At 41.6% G+C, this 15981-nt stretch overlaps 75 pseudogenes; all 75 read right to left on the bottom strand.

Moving 5' to 3' along the window:
- Nucleotides 1–476: 476 nt before the first annotated feature.
- Nucleotides 477–595, bottom strand: LOC142681267 (5S ribosomal RNA; annotated as a pseudogene).
- Nucleotides 596–662: 67 nt separating this feature from the next.
- LOC142681463 (5S ribosomal RNA) lies at nucleotides 663–781 on the bottom strand (annotated as a pseudogene).
- Nucleotides 782–848: 67 nt separating this feature from the next.
- Nucleotides 849–967, bottom strand: LOC142681190 (5S ribosomal RNA; annotated as a pseudogene).
- Nucleotides 968–1034: 67 nt separating this feature from the next.
- On the bottom strand, nucleotides 1035–1153 carry LOC142680164 (5S ribosomal RNA; annotated as a pseudogene).
- A 66-nt stretch (nucleotides 1154–1219) lies between these two features.
- LOC142681386 (5S ribosomal RNA) lies at nucleotides 1220–1338 on the bottom strand (annotated as a pseudogene).
- Nucleotides 1339–1405: 67 nt separating this feature from the next.
- On the bottom strand, nucleotides 1406–1524 carry LOC142680239 (5S ribosomal RNA; annotated as a pseudogene).
- Nucleotides 1525–1591: 67 nt separating this feature from the next.
- On the bottom strand, nucleotides 1592–1710 carry LOC142680212 (5S ribosomal RNA; annotated as a pseudogene).
- Nucleotides 1711–1777: 67 nt separating this feature from the next.
- Nucleotides 1778–1896, bottom strand: LOC142681361 (5S ribosomal RNA; annotated as a pseudogene).
- Nucleotides 1897–1963: 67 nt separating this feature from the next.
- On the bottom strand, nucleotides 1964–2082 carry LOC142681231 (5S ribosomal RNA; annotated as a pseudogene).
- Nucleotides 2083–2149: 67 nt separating this feature from the next.
- Nucleotides 2150–2268, bottom strand: LOC142680255 (5S ribosomal RNA; annotated as a pseudogene).
- A 67-nt stretch (nucleotides 2269–2335) lies between these two features.
- LOC142680251 (5S ribosomal RNA) lies at nucleotides 2336–2454 on the bottom strand (annotated as a pseudogene).
- Nucleotides 2455–2521: 67 nt separating this feature from the next.
- On the bottom strand, nucleotides 2522–2640 carry LOC142681350 (5S ribosomal RNA; annotated as a pseudogene).
- Nucleotides 2641–2707: 67 nt separating this feature from the next.
- LOC142680157 (5S ribosomal RNA) lies at nucleotides 2708–2826 on the bottom strand (annotated as a pseudogene).
- A 67-nt stretch (nucleotides 2827–2893) lies between these two features.
- Nucleotides 2894–3012, bottom strand: LOC142680082 (5S ribosomal RNA; annotated as a pseudogene).
- A 67-nt stretch (nucleotides 3013–3079) lies between these two features.
- On the bottom strand, nucleotides 3080–3198 carry LOC142680216 (5S ribosomal RNA; annotated as a pseudogene).
- A 67-nt stretch (nucleotides 3199–3265) lies between these two features.
- Nucleotides 3266–3384, bottom strand: LOC142681184 (5S ribosomal RNA; annotated as a pseudogene).
- A 67-nt stretch (nucleotides 3385–3451) lies between these two features.
- LOC142681252 (5S ribosomal RNA) lies at nucleotides 3452–3570 on the bottom strand (annotated as a pseudogene).
- Nucleotides 3571–3637: 67 nt separating this feature from the next.
- LOC142680263 (5S ribosomal RNA) lies at nucleotides 3638–3756 on the bottom strand (annotated as a pseudogene).
- Nucleotides 3757–3823: 67 nt separating this feature from the next.
- On the bottom strand, nucleotides 3824–3942 carry LOC142680377 (5S ribosomal RNA; annotated as a pseudogene).
- Nucleotides 3943–4009: 67 nt separating this feature from the next.
- LOC142681307 (5S ribosomal RNA) lies at nucleotides 4010–4128 on the bottom strand (annotated as a pseudogene).
- Nucleotides 4129–4195: 67 nt separating this feature from the next.
- Nucleotides 4196–4314, bottom strand: LOC142681288 (5S ribosomal RNA; annotated as a pseudogene).
- A 67-nt stretch (nucleotides 4315–4381) lies between these two features.
- LOC142680277 (5S ribosomal RNA) lies at nucleotides 4382–4500 on the bottom strand (annotated as a pseudogene).
- A 67-nt stretch (nucleotides 4501–4567) lies between these two features.
- Nucleotides 4568–4686, bottom strand: LOC142681357 (5S ribosomal RNA; annotated as a pseudogene).
- Nucleotides 4687–4753: 67 nt separating this feature from the next.
- Nucleotides 4754–4872, bottom strand: LOC142680275 (5S ribosomal RNA; annotated as a pseudogene).
- A 67-nt stretch (nucleotides 4873–4939) lies between these two features.
- LOC142680396 (5S ribosomal RNA) lies at nucleotides 4940–5058 on the bottom strand (annotated as a pseudogene).
- A 253-nt stretch (nucleotides 5059–5311) lies between these two features.
- Nucleotides 5312–5430, bottom strand: LOC142680114 (5S ribosomal RNA; annotated as a pseudogene).
- Nucleotides 5431–5497: 67 nt separating this feature from the next.
- LOC142681243 (5S ribosomal RNA) lies at nucleotides 5498–5616 on the bottom strand (annotated as a pseudogene).
- A 67-nt stretch (nucleotides 5617–5683) lies between these two features.
- LOC142680288 (5S ribosomal RNA) lies at nucleotides 5684–5802 on the bottom strand (annotated as a pseudogene).
- A 253-nt stretch (nucleotides 5803–6055) lies between these two features.
- On the bottom strand, nucleotides 6056–6174 carry LOC142681154 (5S ribosomal RNA; annotated as a pseudogene).
- A 67-nt stretch (nucleotides 6175–6241) lies between these two features.
- Nucleotides 6242–6360, bottom strand: LOC142680064 (5S ribosomal RNA; annotated as a pseudogene).
- Nucleotides 6361–6427: 67 nt separating this feature from the next.
- Nucleotides 6428–6546, bottom strand: LOC142681377 (5S ribosomal RNA; annotated as a pseudogene).
- Nucleotides 6547–6613: 67 nt separating this feature from the next.
- LOC142681293 (5S ribosomal RNA) lies at nucleotides 6614–6732 on the bottom strand (annotated as a pseudogene).
- A 67-nt stretch (nucleotides 6733–6799) lies between these two features.
- On the bottom strand, nucleotides 6800–6918 carry LOC142681414 (5S ribosomal RNA; annotated as a pseudogene).
- Nucleotides 6919–6985: 67 nt separating this feature from the next.
- LOC142680303 (5S ribosomal RNA) lies at nucleotides 6986–7104 on the bottom strand (annotated as a pseudogene).
- Nucleotides 7105–7171: 67 nt separating this feature from the next.
- On the bottom strand, nucleotides 7172–7290 carry LOC142680314 (5S ribosomal RNA; annotated as a pseudogene).
- Nucleotides 7291–7357: 67 nt separating this feature from the next.
- LOC142681443 (5S ribosomal RNA) lies at nucleotides 7358–7476 on the bottom strand (annotated as a pseudogene).
- A 67-nt stretch (nucleotides 7477–7543) lies between these two features.
- LOC142681270 (5S ribosomal RNA) lies at nucleotides 7544–7662 on the bottom strand (annotated as a pseudogene).
- A 67-nt stretch (nucleotides 7663–7729) lies between these two features.
- LOC142681464 (5S ribosomal RNA) lies at nucleotides 7730–7848 on the bottom strand (annotated as a pseudogene).
- A 67-nt stretch (nucleotides 7849–7915) lies between these two features.
- On the bottom strand, nucleotides 7916–8034 carry LOC142680278 (5S ribosomal RNA; annotated as a pseudogene).
- A 67-nt stretch (nucleotides 8035–8101) lies between these two features.
- Nucleotides 8102–8220, bottom strand: LOC142681132 (5S ribosomal RNA; annotated as a pseudogene).
- Nucleotides 8221–8287: 67 nt separating this feature from the next.
- LOC142680300 (5S ribosomal RNA) lies at nucleotides 8288–8406 on the bottom strand (annotated as a pseudogene).
- A 67-nt stretch (nucleotides 8407–8473) lies between these two features.
- On the bottom strand, nucleotides 8474–8592 carry LOC142681178 (5S ribosomal RNA; annotated as a pseudogene).
- A 253-nt stretch (nucleotides 8593–8845) lies between these two features.
- On the bottom strand, nucleotides 8846–8964 carry LOC142680115 (5S ribosomal RNA; annotated as a pseudogene).
- Nucleotides 8965–9031: 67 nt separating this feature from the next.
- LOC142681245 (5S ribosomal RNA) lies at nucleotides 9032–9150 on the bottom strand (annotated as a pseudogene).
- A 67-nt stretch (nucleotides 9151–9217) lies between these two features.
- LOC142680312 (5S ribosomal RNA) lies at nucleotides 9218–9336 on the bottom strand (annotated as a pseudogene).
- A 253-nt stretch (nucleotides 9337–9589) lies between these two features.
- LOC142681155 (5S ribosomal RNA) lies at nucleotides 9590–9708 on the bottom strand (annotated as a pseudogene).
- Nucleotides 9709–9775: 67 nt separating this feature from the next.
- LOC142680065 (5S ribosomal RNA) lies at nucleotides 9776–9894 on the bottom strand (annotated as a pseudogene).
- Nucleotides 9895–9961: 67 nt separating this feature from the next.
- Nucleotides 9962–10080, bottom strand: LOC142681378 (5S ribosomal RNA; annotated as a pseudogene).
- A 67-nt stretch (nucleotides 10081–10147) lies between these two features.
- LOC142680191 (5S ribosomal RNA) lies at nucleotides 10148–10266 on the bottom strand (annotated as a pseudogene).
- A 67-nt stretch (nucleotides 10267–10333) lies between these two features.
- Nucleotides 10334–10452, bottom strand: LOC142681415 (5S ribosomal RNA; annotated as a pseudogene).
- Nucleotides 10453–10519: 67 nt separating this feature from the next.
- Nucleotides 10520–10638, bottom strand: LOC142680304 (5S ribosomal RNA; annotated as a pseudogene).
- A 67-nt stretch (nucleotides 10639–10705) lies between these two features.
- LOC142680315 (5S ribosomal RNA) lies at nucleotides 10706–10824 on the bottom strand (annotated as a pseudogene).
- Nucleotides 10825–10891: 67 nt separating this feature from the next.
- LOC142681444 (5S ribosomal RNA) lies at nucleotides 10892–11010 on the bottom strand (annotated as a pseudogene).
- A 67-nt stretch (nucleotides 11011–11077) lies between these two features.
- On the bottom strand, nucleotides 11078–11196 carry LOC142681271 (5S ribosomal RNA; annotated as a pseudogene).
- A 67-nt stretch (nucleotides 11197–11263) lies between these two features.
- Nucleotides 11264–11382, bottom strand: LOC142681466 (5S ribosomal RNA; annotated as a pseudogene).
- A 67-nt stretch (nucleotides 11383–11449) lies between these two features.
- On the bottom strand, nucleotides 11450–11568 carry LOC142680240 (5S ribosomal RNA; annotated as a pseudogene).
- A 67-nt stretch (nucleotides 11569–11635) lies between these two features.
- On the bottom strand, nucleotides 11636–11754 carry LOC142680086 (5S ribosomal RNA; annotated as a pseudogene).
- Nucleotides 11755–11821: 67 nt separating this feature from the next.
- Nucleotides 11822–11940, bottom strand: LOC142680244 (5S ribosomal RNA; annotated as a pseudogene).
- Nucleotides 11941–12007: 67 nt separating this feature from the next.
- LOC142680366 (5S ribosomal RNA) lies at nucleotides 12008–12126 on the bottom strand (annotated as a pseudogene).
- Nucleotides 12127–12193: 67 nt separating this feature from the next.
- Nucleotides 12194–12312, bottom strand: LOC142680319 (5S ribosomal RNA; annotated as a pseudogene).
- Nucleotides 12313–12739: 427 nt separating this feature from the next.
- LOC142681416 (5S ribosomal RNA) lies at nucleotides 12740–12858 on the bottom strand (annotated as a pseudogene).
- A 67-nt stretch (nucleotides 12859–12925) lies between these two features.
- Nucleotides 12926–13044, bottom strand: LOC142680880 (5S ribosomal RNA; annotated as a pseudogene).
- Nucleotides 13045–13111: 67 nt separating this feature from the next.
- LOC142680519 (5S ribosomal RNA) lies at nucleotides 13112–13230 on the bottom strand (annotated as a pseudogene).
- A 253-nt stretch (nucleotides 13231–13483) lies between these two features.
- LOC142681128 (5S ribosomal RNA) lies at nucleotides 13484–13602 on the bottom strand (annotated as a pseudogene).
- Nucleotides 13603–13669: 67 nt separating this feature from the next.
- On the bottom strand, nucleotides 13670–13788 carry LOC142681272 (5S ribosomal RNA; annotated as a pseudogene).
- Nucleotides 13789–13855: 67 nt separating this feature from the next.
- LOC142681161 (5S ribosomal RNA) lies at nucleotides 13856–13974 on the bottom strand (annotated as a pseudogene).
- Nucleotides 13975–14041: 67 nt separating this feature from the next.
- On the bottom strand, nucleotides 14042–14160 carry LOC142680307 (5S ribosomal RNA; annotated as a pseudogene).
- Nucleotides 14161–14413: 253 nt separating this feature from the next.
- Nucleotides 14414–14532, bottom strand: LOC142680317 (5S ribosomal RNA; annotated as a pseudogene).
- A 67-nt stretch (nucleotides 14533–14599) lies between these two features.
- LOC142680301 (5S ribosomal RNA) lies at nucleotides 14600–14718 on the bottom strand (annotated as a pseudogene).
- A 67-nt stretch (nucleotides 14719–14785) lies between these two features.
- On the bottom strand, nucleotides 14786–14904 carry LOC142681229 (5S ribosomal RNA; annotated as a pseudogene).
- A 67-nt stretch (nucleotides 14905–14971) lies between these two features.
- LOC142680070 (5S ribosomal RNA) lies at nucleotides 14972–15090 on the bottom strand (annotated as a pseudogene).
- A 67-nt stretch (nucleotides 15091–15157) lies between these two features.
- LOC142680642 (5S ribosomal RNA) lies at nucleotides 15158–15276 on the bottom strand (annotated as a pseudogene).
- A 67-nt stretch (nucleotides 15277–15343) lies between these two features.
- Nucleotides 15344–15462, bottom strand: LOC142680843 (5S ribosomal RNA; annotated as a pseudogene).
- A 67-nt stretch (nucleotides 15463–15529) lies between these two features.
- LOC142680217 (5S ribosomal RNA) lies at nucleotides 15530–15648 on the bottom strand (annotated as a pseudogene).
- Nucleotides 15649–15715: 67 nt separating this feature from the next.
- Nucleotides 15716–15834, bottom strand: LOC142681123 (5S ribosomal RNA; annotated as a pseudogene).
- Nucleotides 15835–15981: the final 147 nt, after the last annotated feature.

Genomic DNA, 15981 nt, shown 5'->3' on the forward strand with positions numbered 1-15981 from the left:
AAATTTTCTAAAGAATATGCGAAATTGCTGTTTATGTTCTAAGCCTTGTAACGTCCAAGAAAAATAAAATAATGTTCAAAAAACGATGCCAATCTAAAGTAGACATATGGGAAATGTGAACTAGTAACTATTTTGGGTGGTATAACCGTCTGTTTTTCAAGCAGATGCATTTAAATTCTGAAAAATGCGATTTTTTGTAAATTTTCTCTAAATTTTGCAATTTTTCACAAATAAAGACTGAATATATCGACCAAATTTTACCACGAACATGAAGCCCAAAGTGTCACGAGAAAACAATCTCAGAATCGCTTGGATAGGTTTAAGCATTCCGACGTTATTACCACATAAAGTGAAATATGTCAGATTTGAAAAATGGGCTCTGAGCCTTAAGGCCCAAACTAGGCTGCGTCCTTAAGGGGTTAATCCATAGTCCTTTTTAATCGATTGTGAAACAAAATCTAAACGACATAATAAAAAGTCAACCGCACCACGGATTCCCAGACAGTCTCCCACACTGGTACTAGCGAGGCCTTAAGCTGTGTAACTTCTGCGTTTTGACGAGAGCAGGCACATTCAGCTTAGAATGGCCATTGACGTTAAATTCTTTAATCCATAGTCCTATTTAATCTATTGTGAAACAAAATCTAAACGACATAATAAAAAATCAACCGCACCACGGATTCCCAGACAGTCTCCCACACTGGTACTAGCGAGGCCTTAAGCTGTGTAATTTCTGCTATCTGACGAGAGCAGGCACATTCAGCTTAGAATGGCCATTGACGTTAAATGCTTTAATCCATAGTCCTTTTTAATCGATTGTGAAACAAAATCTAAACGACATAATAAAAAGTCAACCGCACCACGGATTCCCAGACAGTCTCCCACACTGGTACTAGCGAGGCCTTAAGCTGTGTAACTTCTGCGATCTGACGAGTGCAGGCACATTCAGCTTAGAATGGCCATTGACATTAAAAGCCTTAATCCATAGTCCTATTTAATCTATTGTGAAACAAAATCTAAACAACATAATAAAAACTCAACCGCACCACGGATTCCCAGACAGTCTCCCACACTGGTACTAGCGAGGCCTTAAGCTGTGTAACTTCTGCGATCTGACGAGAGCAGGGACTTTCAGTTTAGAATGGCCATTGACATTAAAGGCTTTAATCCATAGTCCTTTTTAATCGATTGTGAAACAAAATCTAAACGACATAATAAAATTCAACCACACCACGGATTCCCAGACAGTCTCCCACACTGGTACTAGCGAGGCCTTAAGCTGTGTAACTTCTGCGTTCTGACGAGAGCAGGCACATTCAGCTTAGAATGGCTATTGACGTTAAATGCTTTAATCCATAGTCCTATTTAATCTATTGTGAAACATAATCTAAACGACATAATAAGAAGTCAACCGCACCACGGATTCCCAGACAGTCTCCCACACTGGTACTAGCGAGGCCTTAAGCTGTGTAACTTCTGCGATCTGACGAGAGCAGGCACATTCAGCTTAGAATGGCCATTGACATTAAATGCTTTAATCCATAGTCCTTTTTAATCTATTGTGAAACAAAATCTAAACGACATAATAAAAAGTCAAACGCACCACGGATTACCAGACAGTCTCCCACACTGGTACTAGCGAGGCCTTAAGCTGTGTAACTTCTGCGATCTGACGAGAGCAGGCACATTCAGCTTAGAATGGCCATTGACATTAAATGCTTTAATCCATAGTCCTTTTTAATCGATTGTGAAACAAAATCTAAACGACATAATAAAATGTCAACCGCACCACGGATTCCCAGACAGTCTCCCACACTGGTACTAGAGAGGCCTTAAGCTGTGTAACTTCTGCGATCTGACGAGAGCAGGGACGTTCAGCTTAGAATGGCCATTGACATTAAATGCTTTAATCCATAGTCCTTTTTAATCGATTGTGAAACAAAATCTAAACGACATAATAAAAATTCAACCGCACCACGGATTCCCAGACAGTCTCCCACACTGGTACTAGCGAGGCCTTAAGCTGTGTAACTTCTGCGATCTGACGAGAGCAGGCACATTCAGCTTAGAATGGCCATTGACGTTAAATGATTTAATCCATAGTCCTATTTAATCTATTGTGAAACAAAATCTAAACGAAATAATAAAAAGTCAACCGCACCACGGATTCCCAGACAATCTCCCACACTGGTACTAGCGAGGCGTTAAGCTGTTTAACTTCTGCGATCTAACGAGAGCATGCACATTCAGCTTAGAATGGCCATTGACATTAAATGCTTTAATCCATAGTCCTTTTTAATCGATTGTGAAACAAAATCTAAACGACATAATAAAAAGTCAACCGCACCACGGATTCCCAGACAGTCTCCCACACTGGTACTAGCGAGGCCTTAAGCTGTGTAACTTCTGCGATCTGACGAGAGCAGGCACATTCAGCTTAGAATGGCCATTGACATTAAAAGCCTTAATCCATAGTCCTATTTAATCTATTGTGAAACAAAATCTAAACAACATAATAAAAAGTCAACCGCACCACGGATTCCCAGACAGTCTTCCACACTGGTACTAGCGAGGCCTTAAGCTATGTAACTTCTGCGTTCTGACGAGAGCAGGCACATTCAGCTTAGAATGGCCATTGACATTAAATGCTTTAATCCATAGTCCTTTTTAATCAATTGTGAAACAAAATCTAAACGACATAATAAAAAGTTAACCGCACCACGGATTCCCAGACAGTCTCCCACACTGGTACTAGCGAGGCCTTAAGCGGTGTAACTTCTGCGATCTGACGAGAGCAGGCACATTCAGCTTAGAATGGCCATTGACATTAAATGCTTTAATCCATAGTCCTTTTTAATCGATTGTGAAACAAAATCTAAACGACATAATAAAAATTCAACCGCTCCACGGATTCCCAGACAGTCTCCCACACTGGTACTAGCGAGGCCTTAAGCTGTGTAACTTCTGCGATCTGACGAGAGCAGGCACATTCAGCTTAGAATGGCCATTGACGTTAAATGCTTTAATCCATAGTCCTATTTAATCTATTGTGAAACAAAATCTAAACGACATAATAAAAAGTCAACCGCACCACGGATTCCCAGACAGTCACCCACACTGGTACTAGCGAGGCGTTAAGCGGTGTAACTTCTGCGATCTAACGAGAGCAGGCACATTCAGCTTAGAATGGCCGTTGACATTAAATGCTTTAATCCATAGTCTTTTTTAATCGATTGTGAAACAAAATCTAAACGACATAATAAAAAGTCAACCGCACCACGGATTCCCAGACAGTCTCCCACACTGGTACTAGCGAGGCCTTAAGCTGTGTAACTTCTGCGATCTGATGAGAGCAGGCACATTCAGCTTAGAATGGCCATTGACATTAAAAGCCTTAATCCATAGTCCTATTTAGTCTATTGTGAAACAAAATCTAAACAACATAATAAAAAGTCAACCGCACCACGCATTCCCAGACAGTCTCCCACACTGGTACCAGCGAGGCCTTAAGCTGTATAACTTCTGCGATCTGACGAGAGCAGGCACATTCAGCTTAGAATGGCCATTGACGTTAAATGCTTTAATCCATAGTCCTTTTTAATCGATTGTGAAACAAAATCTAAACGACATAATAAAAAGTCAACCGCACCACGGATTCCCAGACAGTCTCCCACACTGGTACTAGCGAGGCCTTAAGCTGTGTAACTTCTGCGATCTGACGAGAGCAGGCACATTCAGCTTAGAATGGCCATTGACATTAAATGCTTTAATCCATAGTCCTTTTTAATCGATTGTGAAACAAAATCTAAACGACATAATAAAAAGTCAACAGCACCACGGATTCCCAGACAGTCTCCCACACTGGTACTAGCGAGGCCTTAAGCTGTGTAACTTCTGCGATCTGACGAGAGCAGGGACATTCAGCTTAGAATGGCCATTGACATTAAAAGCCTTAATCCATAGTCCTATTTAGTCTATTGTGAAACAAAATCTAAACAACATAATAAAAAGTCAACCGCACCACGCATTCCCAGACAGTCTCCCACACTGGTACCAGCGAGGCCTTAAGCTGTGTAACTTCTGCGATCTGACGAGAGCAGGGACTTTCAGCTTAGAATGGCCATTGACATTAAATGCTTTAATCCATAGTCCTTTTTAATCGATTGTGAAACAAAATCTAAACGACATAATAAAAACTCAACCGCACCACAGATTCCCAGACAGTCTCCCACACTGGTACTAGCGAGGCCTTAAGCTGTGTAACTTCTGCGTTCGGACGAGAGCAGGCACATTCAGCTTAGAATGGCCATTGACGTTAAATGCTTTAATCCATAGTCCTATTTAATCTATTGTGAAACAAAATCTAAACGACATAATAAAAAGGCAACCGCACCACGGATTCCCAGACAGTCTCCCACACTGGTACTAGCGAGGCGTTAAGCTGTGTAACTTCTGCGATCTAACGAGAGCAGGCACATTCAGCTTAGAATGGCCATTGACTTTAAATGCTTTAATCCATAGTCCTTTTTAATCGATTGTGAAACAAAATCTAAACGACATAATAAAAAGGCAACCGCACCACGGATTCCCAGACAGTCTCCCACACTGGTACTAGCGAGGCCTTAAGCTGTATAACTTCTGCGATCTGACGAGAGCAGGCACATTCAGCTTAGAATGGCCATAGACGTTAAATGCTTTAATCCATAGTCCTTTTTAATCGATTGTGAAACAAAATCTAAACGACATAATAAAAAGTCAACCGCACCACGGATTCCCAGACAGTCTCCCACACTGGTACTAGCGAGGCCTTAAGCTGTGTAACTTCTGCGATCTGACGAGAGCAGGCACATTCAGCTTAGAATGGCCATTGACATTAAATGCTTTAATCCATAGTCCTTTTTAATCGATTGTGAAACAAAATCTAAACGACATAATAAAAAGTCAACAGCACCACGGATTCCCAGACAGTCTCCCACACTGGTACTAGCGAGGCCTTAAGCTGTGTAACTTCTGCGATCTGACGAGAGCAGGGACATTCAGCTTAGAATGGCCATTGACATTAAATGCTTTAATCCATAGTCCTTTTTAATCGATTGTGAAACAAAATCTAAACGACATAATAAAAATTCAACCGCACAACGGATTCCGAGACAGTCTCGCACACTGGTACTAGCGAGGCCTTAAGCTGGGTAACTTCTGCGATCTGACGAGAGCAGGCACATTCAGCTTAGAATGGCCATTGACGTTAAATGATTTAATCCATAGTCCTATTTAATCTATTGTGAAACAAAATCTAAACAACATAATAAAAAGTCAACCGCACCATGGATTCCCAGACAGTCTCCCACACTGGTACTAGCGAGGCCTTAAGCTGTGTAACTTCTGCGATCTGACGAGAGCAGGCACATTCAGCTTAGAATGGCCATTGATGTTAAATGTTTTAATCCATAGTCCTATTTAATCTATTGTGAAACAAAATCTAAACGAAATAATAAAAAGTCAACCGCACCACGGATTCCCAGACAGTCTCCCACACTGGTACTAGCTAGGCCTTAAGCTGTGTAACTTCTGCGATCTGACGAGAGCAGGCACATTCAGCTTAGAATGGCCATTGACATTAAAAGCCTTAATCCATAGTCCTATTTAATCTAATGTGAAACAAAATCTAAACAACATAATAAAAAGTCAACCGCACCACGGATTCCCAGACAGTCTCCCACACTGGTACTAGCGAGGCCTTAAGCTGTGTAACTTCTGCGATCTGACGAGAGCAGGCACATTCAGCTTAGAATGGCCATTGACGTTAAATGCTTTAATCCATAGTCCTATTTAATCTATTGTGAAACAAAATCTAAACGACATAATAAAAAGTCAACCGCACCACGGATTCCCAGACAGTCACCCACACTGGTACTAGCGAGGCGTTAAGCTGTGTAACTTCTGCGATCTAACGAGAGAAGGCACATTCAGCTTAGAATGGCCATTGCCACTAAACGCTTTAATCCATAGTCCTTTTTAATCTATTGTGAAACAAAATCTAAACGACATAATAAAAAGTCAACCGCACCACGGATTCCTAGACAGTCTCCCACACTGGTACTAGCGAGGCCTTAAGCTGTGTAACTTCTGCGATCTGACGAGAGCAGGCACATTCAGCTTAGAATGGCCATTGACGTTAAATGTTTTAATCCATAGTCCTATTTAATCTATTGTGAAACAAAATCTAAACGAAATAATAAAAAGTCAACCGCACCACTGATTCCCAGACAGTCTCCCACACTGGTACTAGCTAGGCCTTAAGCTGTGTAACTTCTGCGATCTGACGAGAGCAGGCACATTCAGCTTAGAATGGCCATTGACATTAAAAGCCTTAATCCATAGTCCTATTTAATCTATTGTGAAACAAAATCTAAACAACATAATAAAAAGTCAACCGCACCACGCATTCCCAGACAGTCTCCCACACTGGTACCAGCGAGGCCTTAAGCTGTGTAACTTCTGCGATCTGACGAGAGCAGGGACATTCAGCTTAGAATGGCCATTGACATTAAAGGCTTTAATCCATAGTCCTTTTTAATCGATTGTGAAACAAAATCTAAACGACATAATAAAAACTCAACCGCACCACGGATTCCCAGACAGTCTCCCACACTGGTACTAGCGAGGCCTTAAGCTGTGTAACTTCTGCGATCTGACGAGAGCAGGCACATTCAGCTTAGAATGGCCATTGACATTAAAAGCCTTAATCCATAGTCCTATTTAATCTATTGTGAAACAAAATCTAAACAACATAATAAAAAGTCAACCGCACCACGGATTCCCAGACAGTCTCCCACACTGGTACTAGCGAGGACTTAAGCTATGTAACTTCTGCGTTCTGACGAGAGCAGGCACATTCAGCTTAGAATGGCCATTGACGTTAAATGCTTTAATCCATAGTCCTTTTTAATCGATTGTGAAACAAAATCTAAACGACATAATAAAAAGTCAACCGCACCACGGATTCCCAGACAGTCTCCCACACTGGTACTAGCGAGGTCTTAAGCTGTGTAACTTCTGCGAACTGACGAGAGCAGGCACATTCAGCTTAGAATGGACATTGACATTAAATGCTTTAATCCATAGTCCTTTTTAATCGATTGTGAAACAAAATCTAAACGACATAATAAAAATTCAACAGCACCACGGATTCCCAGACAGTCTACCACACCGGTACTAGCGAGGGCTTAAGCTGTGTAACTTCTGCGTTCTGACGAGAGCAGGGACATTCAGCTTAGAACGGCCATTGACATTAAATGCTTTAATCCATAGTCCTTTTTAATCGATTGTGAAACAAAATCTAAACGACATAATAAAAAGTCAACCGCACCACGGATTCCCAGACAGTCTCCCACACTAGTACTAGCGAGGCCTTAAGCTGTGTAACTTCTGCGATCTGACGATAGCAGGCACATTCAGCTTAGAATGGCCATTGACATTAAATGCTTTAATCCATAGTCCTTTTTAATCGATTGTGAAACAAAATCTAAACGACATAATAAAAAGTCAACCGCACCACGGATTCCCAGACAGTCTCCCACACTGGTACTAGCGAGGCCTTAAGCTGTGTAACTTCTGCGTTTTGACGAGAGCAGGCACATTCAGCTTAGAATGGCCATTGACGTTAAATTCTTTAATCCATAGTCCTATTTAATCTATTGTGAAACAAAATCTAAACGACATAATAAAAAATCAACCGCACCACGGATTCCCAGACAGTCTCCCACACTGGTACTAGCGAGGCCTTAAGCTGTGTAATTTCTGCTATCTGACGAGAGCAGGCACATTCAGCTTAGAATGGCCATTGACGTTAAATGCTTTAATCCATAGTCCTATTTAATCTATTGTGAAACAAAATCTAAACGACATAATAAAAAGGCAACCGCACCACGGATTCCCAGACAGTCTCCCACACTGGTACTAGCGAGGCGTTAAGCTGTGTAACTTCTGCGATCTAACGAGAGCAGGCACATTCAGCTTAGAATGGCCATTGACTTTAAATGCTTTAATCCATAGTCCTTTTTAATCGATTGTGAAACAAAATCTAAACGACATAATAAAAAGTCAACCGCACCACGGATTCCCAGACAGTCTCCCACACTGGTACTAGCGAGGCCTTAAGCTGTATAACTTCTGCGATCTGACGAGAGCAGGCACATTCAGCTTAGAATGGCCATAGACGTTAAATGCTTTAATCCATAGTCCTTTTTAATCGATTGTGAAACAAAATCTAAACGACATAATAAAAAGTCAACCGCACCACGGATTCCCAGACAGTCTCCCACACTGGTACTAGCGAGGCCTTAAGCTGTGTAACTTCTGCGATCTGACGAGAGCAGGCACATTCAGCTTAGAATGGCCATTGACATTAAATGCTTTAATCCATAGTCCTTTTTAATCGATTGTGAAACAAAATCTAAACGACATAATAAAAAGTCAACAGCACCACGGATTCCCAGACAGTCTCCCACACTGGTACTAGCGAGGCATTAAGCTGTGTAACTTCTGCGATCTGACGAGAGCAGGGACATTCAGCTTAGAATGGCCATTGACATTAAATGCTTTAATCCATAGTCCTTTTTAATCGATTGTGAAACAAAATCTAAACGACATAATAAAAATTCAACCGCACAACGGATTCCGAGACAGTCTCGCACACTGGTACTAGCGAGGCCTTAAGCTGGGTAACTTCTGCGATCTGACGAGAGCAGGCACATTCAGCTTAGAATGGCCATTGACGTTAAATGATTTAATCCATAGTCCTATTTAATCTATTGTGAAACAAAATCTAAACAACATAATAAAAAGTCAACCGCACCATGGATTCCCAGACAGTCTCCCACACTGGTACTAGCGAGGCCTTAAGCTGTGTAACTTCTGCGATCTGACGAGAGCAGGCACATTCAGCTTAGAATGGCCATTGATGTTAAATGTTTTAATCCATAGTCCTATTTAATCTATTGTGAAACAAAATCTAAACGAAATAATAAAAAGTCAACCGCACCACGGATTCCCAGACAGTCTCCCACACTGGTACTAGCTAGGCCTTAAGCTGTGTAACTTCTGCGATCTGACGAGAGCAGGCACATTCAGCTTAGAATGGCCATTGACATTAAAAGCCTTAATCCATAGTCCTATTTAATCTAATGTGAAACAAAATCTAAACAACATAATAAAAAGTCAACCGCACCACGGATTCCCAGACAGTCTCCCACACTGGTACTAGCGAGGCCTTAAGCTGTGTAACTTCTGCGATCTGACGAGAGCAGGCACATTCAGCTTAGAATGGCCATTGACGTTAAATGCTTTAATCCATAGTCCTATTTAATCTATTGTGAAACAAAATCTAAACGACATAATAAAAAGTCAACCGCACCACGGATTCCCAGACAGTCACCCACACTGGTACTAGCGAGGCGTTAAGCTGTGTAACTTCTGCGATCTAACGAGAGAAGGCACATTCAGCTTAGAATGGCCATTGCCACTAAACGCTTTAATCCATAGTCCTTTTTAATCTATTGTGAAACAAAATCTAAACGACATAATAAAAAGTCAACCGCACCACGGATTCCTAGACAGTCTCCCACACTGGTACTAGCGAGGCCTTAAGCTGTGTAACTTCTGCGATCTGACGAGAGCAGGCACATTCAGCTTAGAATGGCCATTGACGTTAAATGTTTTAATCCATAGTCCTATTTAATCTATTGTGAAACAAAATCTAAACGAAATAATAAAAAGTCAACCGCACCACTGATTCCCAGACAGTCTCCCACACTGGTACTAGCTAGGCCTTAAGCTGTGTAACTTCTGCGATCTGACGAGAGCAGGCACATTCAGCTTAGAATGGCCATTGACATTAAAAGCCTTAATCCATAGTCCTATTTAATCTATTGTGAAACAAAATCTAAACAACATAATAAAAAGTCAACCGCACCACGCATTCCCAGACAGTCTCCCACACTGGTACCAGCGAGGCCTTAAGCTGTGTAACTTCTGCGATCTGACGAGAGCAGGGACATTCAGCTTAGAATGGCCATTGACATTAAAGGCTTTAATCCATAGTCCTTTTTAATCGATTGTGAAACAAAATCTAAACGACATAATAAAAACTCAACCGCACCACGGTTTCCCAGACAGTCTCCCACACTGGTACTAGGGAGGCCTTAAGCTGTGTAACTTCTGCGATCTGACGAGAGCAGGCACATTCAGCTTAGAATGGCCATTGACATTAAAAGCCTTAATCCATAGTCCTATTTAATCTATTGTGAAACAAAATCTAAACAACATAATAAAAAGTCAACCGCACCACGGATTCCCAGACAGTCTCCCACACTGGTACTAGCGAGGACTTAAGCTATGTAACTTCTGCGTTCTGACGAGAGCAGGCACATTCAGCTTAGAATGGCCATTGACGTTAAATGCTTTAATCCATAGTCCTTTTTAATCGATTGTGAAACAAAATCTAAACGACATAATAAAAAGTCAACCGCACCACGGATTCCCAGACAGTCTCCCACACTGGTACTAGCGAGGTCTTAAGCTGTGTAACTTCTGCGAACTGACGAGAGCAGGCACATTCAGCTTAGAATGGACATTGACATTAAATGCTTTAATCCATAGTCCTTTTTAATCGATTGTGAAACAAAATCTAAACGACATAATAAAAATTCAACAGCACCACGGATTCCCAGACAGTCTACCACACCGGTACTAGCGAGGGCTTAAGCTGTGTAACTTCTGCGTTCTGACGAGAGCAGGGACATTCAGCTTAGAACGGCCATTGACATTAAATGCTTTAATCCATAGTCCTTTTTAATCGATTGTGAAACAAAATCTAAACGACATAATAAAAAGTCAACCGCACCACGGATTCCCAGACAGTCTCCCACACTAGTACTAGCGAGGCCTTAAGCTGTGTAACTTCTGCGATCTGACGATAGCAGGCACATTCAGCTTAGAATGGCCATTGACATTAAATGCTTTAATCCATAGTCCTTTTTAATCGATTGTGAAACAAAATCTAAACGACATAATAAAAAGTCAACCGCACCACGGATTCCCAGACAGTCTCCCACACTGGTACTAGCGAGGCCTTAAGCTGTGTAACTTCTGCGTTTTGACGAGAGCAGGCACATTCAGCTTAGAATGGCCATTGACGTTAAATTCTTTAATCCATAGTCCTATTTAATCTATTGTGAAACAAAATCTAAACGACATAATAAAAAATCAACCGCACCACGGATTCCCAGACAGTCTCCCACACTGGTACTAGCGAGGCCTTAAGCTGTGTAATTTCTGCTATCTGACGAGAGCAGGCACATTCAGCTTAGAATGGCCATTGACGTTAAATGCTTTAATCCATAGTCCTTTTTAATCGATTGTGAAACAAAATCTAAACGACATAATAAAAAGTTAACCGCACCACGGATTCCCAGACAGTCTCCCACACTGGTACTAGCGAGGACTTAAGCTGTGTAACTTCTGCGATCTGACGAGAGCAGGCACATTAAGCTTAGAATGGCCATTGACATTAAATGCTTTAATCCATAGTCCTTTTTAATCGATTGTGAAACAAAATCTAAACGACATAATAAAAAGTCAACCGCACCACGGATTCCCAGACTGTCTCCCACACTGGTACTAGCAAGGCCTTAAGCTGTGTAACTTCTGCGATCTGACGAGAGCAGGGACATTCAGCTTAGAATGGCCATTGACATTAAATGCTTTAATCCATAGTCCTTTTTAATCGATTGTGAAACAAAATCTAAACGACATAATAAAAATACAACCGCACCACGGATTCCCAGACAGTCTCCCACACTGGTACTAGCGAGGCCTTAAGCTGTGTAACTTCTGCGTTTTGACGAGAGCAGGCACATTCAGCTTAGAATGGCCATTGACATTAAATTGTTTAATCCATAGTCCTATTTAATCTATTGTGAAACAAAATCTAAACGACATAATAAAAATACAACCGCACCACGGATTCCCAGACAGTCTCCCACAATGGTACTAGCGAGGCCTTAAGCTGTGTAACTTCTGCGATCTGACGAGAGCAAGCACATTCAGCTTAGATTGGCCATTGACATTAAATGCTTTAATCCATAGTCCTTTTTAATCGATTGTGAAACAAAATCTAAACGACATAATAAAAAGTCAACCGCACTACGGATTCTCAGACAGTCTCCCACACTGGTACTAGCGAGGCCTTAAGCTGTGTAACTTCTGCGATCTGACGAGTGCAGGCACATTCAGCTTAGAATGGCCATTGACATTAAAAGCCTTAATCCATAGTCCTATTTAATCTATTGTGAAACAAAATCTAAACAACATAATAAAAAGTCAACCGCACCACGCATTCCCACACTGGTACCAGCGAGGCCTTAAGCTGTGTAACTTCTGCGATCTGACGAGAGCAGGGACATTCAGCTTAGAATGGCCATTGACATTAAAGGCTTTAATCCATAGTCCTTTTTAATCGATTGTGAAACAAAATCTAAACGACATAATAAAAACTCAACCGCACCACAGATTCCCAGACAGTCTCCCACACTGGTACTAGCGAGGCCTTAAGCTGTGTAACTTCTCCGATCTGACGAGAGCAGGCACATTCAGCTTAGAATGGCCATTGACATTAAAAGCCTTAATCCATAGTCCTATTTAATATATTGTGAAACAAAATCTAAACAACATAATAAAAAGTCAACCGCACCACGGATTCCCAGACAGTCTCCCACACTGGTACTAGCGAGGACTTAAGCTATGTAACTTCTGCGTTCTGACGAGAGCAGGCACATTCAGCTTAGAATGGCCATTGACGTTAAATGCTTTAATCCATAGTCCTTTTTAATCGATTGTGAAACAAAATCTAAACGACATAATAAAAAGTCAACCGCACCACGGATTCCCAGACAGTCTCCCACACTGGTACTAGCGAGGCCTTAAGCTGTGTAACTTCTGCGATCTGACGAGAGCAGGCACATTCAGCTCAGAATGGCCATTGACATTACATGCTTTAATCCATAGTCCTTTTTAATCGATTGTGAAACAAAATCTAAACGACATAATAAAAAGTCAACAGCACCACGGATTCCCAGACAGTCTCCCACACTGGTACTAGCGAGGCCTTAAGCTGTGTAACTTCTGCGATCTGACGAGAGCAGGGACATTCAGCTTAGAATGGCCATTGACATTAAATGCTTTAATCCATAGTCCTTTTTAATCGATTGTGAAACAAAATCTAAACGACATAATAAAAATTCAACCGCACAACGGATTCCGAGACAGTCTCCCACACTGGTACTAGCGAGGCCTTAAGCTGGGTAACTTCTGCGATCTGACGAGAGCAGGCACATTCAGCTTAGAATGGCCATTGACATTAAATGCTTTAATCCATAGTCCTTTTTAATCGATTGTGAAACAAAATCTAAACGACATAATAAAAAGTCAACCGCACCACGGATTCCCAGACAGTCTCCCACACTAGTACTAGCGAGGCCTTAAGCTATGTAACTTCTGCGATCTGACGAGAGCAGGCACATTCAGCTTAGAATGGCCATTGACATTAAATGCTTTAATCCATAGTCCTTTTTAATCGATTGTGAAACAAAATCTAAACGACATAATAAAAAGTCAACCGCACCACGGATTCCCAGACAGTCTCCCACACTGGTACTAGCGAGGCCTTAAGCTGTGTAACTTCTGCGTTTTGACGAGAGCAGGCACATTCAGCTTAGAATGGCCATTGACGTTAAATTCTTTAATCCATAGTCCTATTTAATCTATTGTGAAACAAAATCTAAACGACATAATAAAAAGTCAACCGCACCACGGATTCCCAGACAGTCTCCCACACTGGTACTAGCGAGGCCTTAAGCTGTGTAATTTCTGCGATCTGACGAGAGCAGGCACATTCAGCTTAGAATGGCCATTGATGTTAAATGCTTTAATCCATAGTCCTTTTTAATCGATTGTGAAACAAAATCTAAACGACATAATAAAAAGTTAACCGCACCACGGATTCCCAGACAGTCTCCCACACTGGTACTAGCGAGGACTTAAGCTGTGTAACTTCTGCGATCTGACGAGAGCAGGCACATTCAGCTTAGAATGGCCAATGACATTAAATGCTTTAATCCATAGTCCTTTTTAATCGATTGTGAAACAAAATCTAAACGACATAATAAAAAGTCAACCGCACCACGGATTCCCAGACAGTCTCCCACACTGATACTAGCAAGGCTTTAAGCTGTGTAACTTCTGCGATCTGACGAGAGCAGGGACATACAGCTTAGAATGGCCATTGACATTAAATGCTTTAATCCATAGTCCTTTTTAATCGATTGTGAAACAAAATCTAAACGACATAATAAAAAGTCAACCGCACCACGCATTCCCAGACAGTCTCCCACACTGGTACCAGCGAGGCCTTAAACTGTGTAACTTCTGCGATCTGACGAGAGCTGGGACATTCAGCTTAGAATGGCCATTGACAGTAAAGGCTTTAATCCATAGTCCTTTTTAATCGATTGTGAAACAAAATCTAAACGACATAATAAAAACTCAACCGCACCACGGATCCCCAGACAGTCTCCCACACTGGTACTAGCGAGGCCTTAAGCTGTGTAACTTCTGCGATCTGACGAGAGCAGGCACATTCAGCTTAGAATGGCCATTAACATTAAAAGCCTTAATCCATAGTCCTATTTAATCTATTGTGAAACAAAATCTAAACAACATAATAAAAAGTCAACCGCACCACGGATTCCCAGACAGTCTCCCACACTGGTACTAGCGAGGACTTAAGCTATGTAACTTCTGCGTTCTGACGAGAGCAGGTACATTCAGCTTAGAATGGCCATTGACGTTAAATGCTTTAATCCATAGTCCTTTTTAATCGATTGTGAAACAAAATCTATACGACATAATAAAAAGTCAACCGCACCACGGATTCCCAGACAGTCTCCCACACTGGTACTAGCGAGGGCTTAAGCTGTGTAACTTCTGCGATCTGACGAGAGCAGGCACATTCAGCTTAGAATGGAGATTGACATTAAATGCTTTAATCCATAGTCCTTTTTAATCGATTGTGAAACAAAATCTAAACGACATAATAAAAAGTCAACAGCACCACGGATTCCCAGACAGTCTCCCACACTGGTACTAGCGAGGCCTTAAGCTGTGTAACTTCTGCGATCTGACGAGAGCAGGGACATTCAGCTTAGAATGGCCATTGACATTAAATGCTTTAATCCATAGTCCTTTTTAATCGATTGTGAAACAAAATCTAAACGACATAATAAAAAGTCAACCGCACCGCGGATTCCCAGACAGTCTCCCACACTAGTACTAGCGAGGCCTTAAGCTGTGTAACTTCTGCGATCTGACGAGAGCAGGCACATTCAGCTTAGAATGGCCATTGACATTAAATGATTTAATCCATAGTCCTTTTTAATCGATTGTGAAACAAAATCTAAACGACATAATAAAAAGTCAACCGCACCACGGATTCCCAGACAGTCTCCCACACTGGTACTAGCGAGGCCTTAAGCTGTGTAACTTCTGCGTTTTGACGAGAGCTGGCACATTCAGCTTAGAATGACCATTGACGTTAAATTCTTTAATCCATAGTCCTATTTAATCTATTGTGAAACAAAATCTAAACGACATAATAAAAAGTCAACCGCACCACGGATTCCCAGAGAGTCTCCCACACTGGTACTAGCGAGGCCTTAAGCTGTGTAATTTCTGCGATCTGACGAGAGCAGGCACACTCAGCTTAGAATGGCCATTGACGTTAAATGCTTTAATCCATAGTCCTTTTTAATCGATTGTGAAACAAAATCTAAACGTCATAATAAAAAGTTAACCGCACCACGGATTCCCAGACAGTCTCACACACTGGTACTAGCGAGGCGTTAAGCTGTGTAACTTCTGCGATCT

The sequence above is a fragment of the Rhinoderma darwinii genome, assembly GCF_050947455.1.
Source record: "Rhinoderma darwinii isolate aRhiDar2 chromosome 2 unlocalized genomic scaffold, aRhiDar2.hap1 SUPER_2_unloc_56, whole genome shotgun sequence".
Lineage (NCBI taxonomy): Eukaryota > Metazoa > Chordata > Amphibia > Anura > Rhinodermatidae > Rhinoderma > Rhinoderma darwinii.